This window comes from Melanerpes formicivorus, unplaced genomic scaffold, assembly GCF_026170545.1.
Source record: "Melanerpes formicivorus ecotype bairdi unplaced genomic scaffold, bMelFor1.0.p_v2 SCAF_119, whole genome shotgun sequence".
Classification (NCBI taxonomy): domain Eukaryota; kingdom Metazoa; phylum Chordata; class Aves; order Piciformes; family Picidae; genus Melanerpes; species Melanerpes formicivorus.
In genome coordinates, this window is record NW_027142471.1 from 779,240 (window position 1) to 784,778 (window position 5,539).

A 5,539-nucleotide genomic window follows, 5' to 3' on the forward strand; every position below is an offset into this window, starting at 1 on the left:
ATTCTATAAATGTTAGAGTCCTCCCAGGGATGTCCTTCAGCCATGGTGTCACTGTACACAAATGACTCCTTTGGACAGATGTTGAGCCAGGGAAAATCCACATTCCAAAAGAGTTCACAGTCAAGACTCCCTTTTTGCTTTTCATAGCAAATGGGCTGCTCATGGCTAATGTCCTCTTCTTTCCTAGACTTGTTCAGCTATAGAGACATTCACTGCAGCCAGGGAATTGCAGAGAGGAGCATGAACATCTGAACTTCCTCTCCAGAAGGCTTTTTGTCAGGTTCAAGAGAAAGGAGAAGCTCAAAGGGTGTCAGGAGGCTCATACTAGACTTGTGTCTAGGGTGGCAGATGGATGTACCCAGAGCAGTGCAGTGATTCTCAGGGTTTTCTTCATGTCACCTCTGCTGTGTGTTGAAAGGCTCCTCTCAGGGGTACATTGCCAGGGTCCAGGGTAGAGAGAGGCCTTGGACCCATTCTGGGGTGGTGTCCTTCTCCCTGCAGAGCCCAGTGTAAGGGGAGGTGACCTGCTGTGAGGGCATGGCCCTGCCCTTCAGAGTGGCCATGTGGTTCCAGTGTGCACAAGGTATGTTGCTGGGCAGATCTCCAAGCAGCAGGGACAGCAGTGCTGGGAAGATCCTGGCCTGCATGTGAGGAGCAGAGGTGGTGTGAGCAGAGATGGGGCAGAGCCCACCTCAGAGCACCTGGAGAGTTCAGACAGGGTCAAACTCAGCATTTTATGCTGGGCCTCATTTGGTACATGTCTTGTACCTCTGAAGGTGGTCAGTGCCCAGGAGGATAGGGAAACACAATGTCTCTGTTCCTAAATTACTCTGATAGTCATGGGCTGTGCAGTAGGCAGAGATGTCTTCATCAGCATCAAGGCAAAAGGCATAAAACAAAATCCCCATCAGAGCATCATAAACTGTGTTTGATGACCTCAGAGGTCTATTGCAGCCTCAATCATTCTGTGAGTCCCACCCTCCCCTTCCTCCACCGTTTGCCCTGAGCAGATTGGAAGAGTGACGAGTGACCAGAGAGGGAAGGAGGACTCAGAGGCCCAGGCTTGGATGCAGCACAACTTTAATGAGTCTAGAAAAGAAAAGAAGGTGGCTCACAGGGAGCACCAGGAGCCACTATGTTGGAGAGCAGCTACTGCAGAGTATCCATGTGCCTGCCCTGCAGAGGGAGTGTGGCTGAGAGGTCCCCTCAAGGCTGACACTGGGAAAGAAGGACAGCAAGGAGGACAGAGATAAACAAGTGAAACAAAGCAACAATCATTCAAAGTAATAAGTAGAGTGTCCTGAAGCCTATCTTCTATTGAGGACCATGTTCTGATGTCTTGGATGTTCTTGCCAGGGCTGATGCCAGCAGCTCTAGCAGGGGCGGCAGCAGTAGCGGTTGGTGATGCAGGAGAGGTCAAAGCCCCCGGAGCTGATGGGCACTCCGTTACAGCTGAGGATGCTGCCAACAGCAGCAGAGGTGGAGGAGCCCACAACAGTGTTCTGAGGGAAGGAGCTGAGGATGGGTCCAGGCAGGGTCACCACCACAGGGGAGGGCTCGATGACCACAGTGGAGCTCTGGCACTGCCTGCAGCAGGGCTCATTGCAGCTGCTGGCCAGTGGGGTTGGGCCACAGGGCTGGCAGCAGGGCTCACAGGGCTTGCAGCAGGACATGATCTTGGGGATGGAGGTTCACCTGACAGATAGGACATGAGGGAAGCAAAGAATGGAGACATATGAGAAGCAGCACTGCACCCAACAAGAGTGGAGTCATGTTTGCTCCTGGACCTGCACACACTGCCCAACTGAAGCCCAGAAGTCACCTCAAGTAAATCCCAGCCTCTCTCTGCAGAAGACCTTCTCTCCCTTTTCCTCTCCCGGGGCAAGCAGCTCCCAGCCCTCTGCTAGGACAACCCCTATCATCAGAAGACTACATTGAGGGGAGACCTGATGTTGAAGAAGAGGCTGCAGACTCACCTGAATCCAAAGAAGGATGTGTGAGAAGTGGATGAGAGAGCAGAGAGCTGGGCTGCCTTTTATAGCAGTGCTGCAGTGCCTCAGGCCCAGAGGCAGCTTTGCGGAAGGAAGAATTCTGTGAGCAGCTCATGACAAATGCAAACCATCCCAGCAGAAGGGACAGGCTGCATCCTGGGTTCCTGCTCTGCTGCCTTTTCATTTCCTGACTTCTGTCATATTTCCTTTCCCATCAGGAAGTATGCTCTCAGTGGAGGGATGAGAGCCCCAAGGATTTCTGGGGCAGACTTGGGTCAACACAGGCAGAAGACTCATCTCAAGCGCTGGTGGCATCCCATGCAGGCAGGTGATGTGCACCTGTGTCATTCCTGAGGGCTTGTTTGTGGCCAGGTTGTCAGGAAATGGGTACTGCTGTCATGCCTCTCATCAAGATGCCCAGGGCTTGTTGCATGATTGCATGCAGCCTGCATGAGCAGATGCATGTCTGCTTGTGCTTGTGTAACCCTGGTTTGACCTGTCAGAAAAGCACTAAGATAACTACAATGCAGATTCTGCCTTCTGTGTGTCCAATTTCTCGCTTTATGTCCAGGGAGAAAGGCCAAGAAGCCTTGCCTGTCTGTGCAGGCCTTGCCCTGTGTGGATCTCCTTATGGTGCATGTTTGCTGGTGAATAAGATGGGACCCAGGATCCTCATGTCCTTGTCAATGTCACTCAGCATTTAGTGGTGAGTGAGACAGAAGACACAACTCACACCAGGCTGCTTAAAGAGACCAACATTCAGATATTGCTCTGCTGTGAGGTGTGTGATATTGTCCCGAATAGACAAAAGCCTCAAAAATGATCTGAACCAGACAATGAGGCAGGAGCTAATAGGTCTGTTTTTTTCAGGCTTTCCTGAACATGTTTAGAGCCAGAATGAGCCAGGTGGGTGTGCTTTTGGCCGTGTTTGGAAAGAAGGCTTTCTATAGGTTGCAGTATCAGGGTTTTATTTAGTGATCTGTGTTGCTACTCACCATTATTGTCTCAGGAAATCTATAAGTACCAGCCCAAAGAGCCTGAGCCTTGTCTTGCAATTGCCTACACTCTGGAAGGAACCACAAGCTTTGCTTGGAAGCCGAACTGTGTTTCAGTTTACCCAGATAGGACAGCAAAGACCCCTTGCTGTTTTCAGTGTTGTAATGCCCAGGAACAGACACGCGTCTTGCTGGGCCGAGAGGCAAAACCCCAGAGGAGCTGAGTCCCCAGTGTGATAAATGGAATGATAATTCATGTCAATTACATGATTTTTATTAAAGCAAAAGCAGAAGCATGAATGATGAGACGAGGGGTCAGACACTGGGAACTTAGATATGTAACTAGAATGAGATTCTTTTTAGGCCTTAGTATAATCAGTTGTTTATGATTAATTTGACTTGTTTTATTATAGAGTAAGATTTTAGGGTTTATTATAACCTGTTGTTTATTAATTTTATTTGTTTTAATGTATGTATGCTAATGACTAATGCCCTAGTGAAATGTTAGGAATTAACAGCTAACAGTTGAAGTATTATTAAATAATAAGTTCTTCAAGGATGAGAAAGGAAGAGAAGTTGCTGCAGAAGACGTGAACACAAAGGACGATTGTGAGAATCAACAGAACCTATGTGAAGACCCATCTCTGCGAAAGACGTTGATTGTAACAACAGAACTAAAAAGACACAATCACAAGCACTTGGCACACAACCCACTGGCTATGCTGATTAGAGGATTACATCATTGAAAGACCACCAGAAGGACAAACTAATTTAAATAAACCCACCTTTATATGCATATGTATTAAGGGTAGAATATTTAAAGGGTAGTTAGAAATTCATTGGTGTGCATTTTAGCACCCAGCACTGTTTTGCATCTCTCTGATTGCTTTAAAATTGCTCTTTTCAAATTAAAACTATATTCAATTGACTTTAATTGGCTCAGTCATTTATAACACCAGGACAGTTTCATTTGACTGGAGCAAGGAGTGAGCGCCGCTGCGAAAGGATTGCAGCAGAGGAACCTCCTTTCTACAAAGCTTTCAGCTACAAATCCTTCAGGAGTAAATCCTGTCTCAGCAATAAGCTGCAGACACCAGCAGAAAGTGAAACGGTGTTCCTGCAGCTTCCACATGGTTAACGCCATTTTGGTTTTGTTTAGGCACATGGACAAGTGCCTACAATGGTGGCCACCTCTGGTGTTTAGGAATTTCTCCCATGAGTAAGTGCAAAATTCTGACAAGCTGCTGAGATGTCTGGAAGTAGACTTTTGCCAACCAAAAAGTTCCCAAGAAACAGAAATCACTGTGATGTCTTGGGGCCTGGCCAATGCCTATCAAGCCCTTCTTATCACTGTCCAGGGTGCTCACAGGCAAGAGATCTCTGGGCCTACAGATAGACCAACAGGCATGGCTGCTGCACCAGAGAACCAGCCCCTAGTATCAGCTCCCCCTGTACAGTCAAAGAAGCATACCAGGAAAGCAACTCCTCTGGCAAAGGGTGAGGATGAATCAAGGTCATCAGGGCAACAGGAGAAAGAGCCAGGGGCACTCACTCAGTCTTTATCTCTGACTTTGGAAGATGGTCAAGAGCAAACAATGGATGAAATGAGATGCGAGCCCTAGCAACACAAGGGAAGTCTCTTCCTCTGTACAGGCCTGTGCCCCTGCTGTAAAAGAAGTGTCCTGGGAGGTCAAGAGAATCCAGGAGAACTTGTTCTGTTTCTCATTTGCATGGTCCCTTGTCTCAGGCATGAGGAGCAGGCACTTCTCCGTCCAAGAGAGAGAATCGGGGAGATACTCACCACAGTGTACCCTGTGGTTTTACTTGTGTGACCCTGGGGAGGACATGAGGAAGTGGGGTGGAAAACCCACTGCAGTCCTGGCTGCATGATTCTGTGAATTACAAGGGGTTTCTCCCCCAAAGGATGCTGCCTCAGTTTCCAGTGGAAAATAGCCCAAAAAAGCAGACAAACTGATCTTCCTGAAGGGACTCCCAAAGTATCTTCCCAAGATGGAAGTGATTCCAGTCAGAACTATAGGGGCCCTGACTCCAAAGAAGTGGAGGAGAAGTACAGTTTGGTTTATTGGACTCTGCAGAACCAATGGTTTGGCAAATTGAACCTATGAGAGGATAAGGCTTTAGTAGATATAGGTGCAAGCTGCACTCTGATGCCATCAAACTGCAAAGGGTGGAACCTATTTGTCTTCTTGGTATGACAGTGGGACCCAAACAGCTGTGTTAGAAGCAAAGCATTGGGATGCAAGCCACAGTTTGCTTTGACTTGGAGGGGTAGAAGGAGTCACTGGAATCAACTGCCCCAGGAGTGGAAACACAGCCCCACCGTTTGGACTGGTCATGGACTGATCCAGACTGTACTGGAACAGAGTGGAGCTCCAGAGCATCTGCAGTGAGCAGGCTTCTGTGTACTGCATACAAAATGAGCAATCTCATTTTGAGTGAGAAAGGACAGTGACTGCATGGTGTGTGTTGGGTGATGTTAGTTGCTGCTGGGCATGATGCAGATATGATAGAATAAGGGGTGGAGAATGCCAT

The 5,539-nt window shown here is 48.2% G+C and overlaps 1 pseudogene; it reads right to left on the reverse strand.

Annotated features, from left to right (window-relative positions):
• Positions 1–1,284: 1,284 nt before the first annotated feature.
• LOC137456177 (feather keratin Cos1-1/Cos1-3/Cos2-1-like) lies at positions 1,285–2,106 on the reverse strand (annotated as a pseudogene).
• Positions 2,107–5,539: the final 3,433 nt, after the last annotated feature.